Here is a 225-nt window from a genome sequence, read left to right as displayed (position 1 = left end):
TTGGTTGTTTTTTTTTGTTTTTTTTTTTTTTGTTTTTTTGTTTTTTATAATAATGTATTTGTTGTTATATATACGAATATATATAATATATAATATAATATATAATATAATGTATAGTATAATATATAATAAAATAAAATAAAATAATAATATAATAAATATAAAATAAAAATAAAAAAATAATAAAAAAAAATAAATATATTTGGGGTGTATATGCAGGTGGCG

Source organism: Eimeria mitis, genomic scaffold, assembly GCF_000499745.2.
Source record: "Eimeria mitis Houghton genomic scaffold, Emh_scaff2232, whole genome shotgun sequence".
In the NCBI taxonomy this organism is placed as follows: domain Eukaryota; phylum Apicomplexa; class Conoidasida; order Eucoccidiorida; family Eimeriidae; genus Eimeria; species Eimeria mitis.
The sequence above is the reverse complement of the archived record's forward strand: the minus strand, read 5'-3'. Positions refer to the sequence as shown.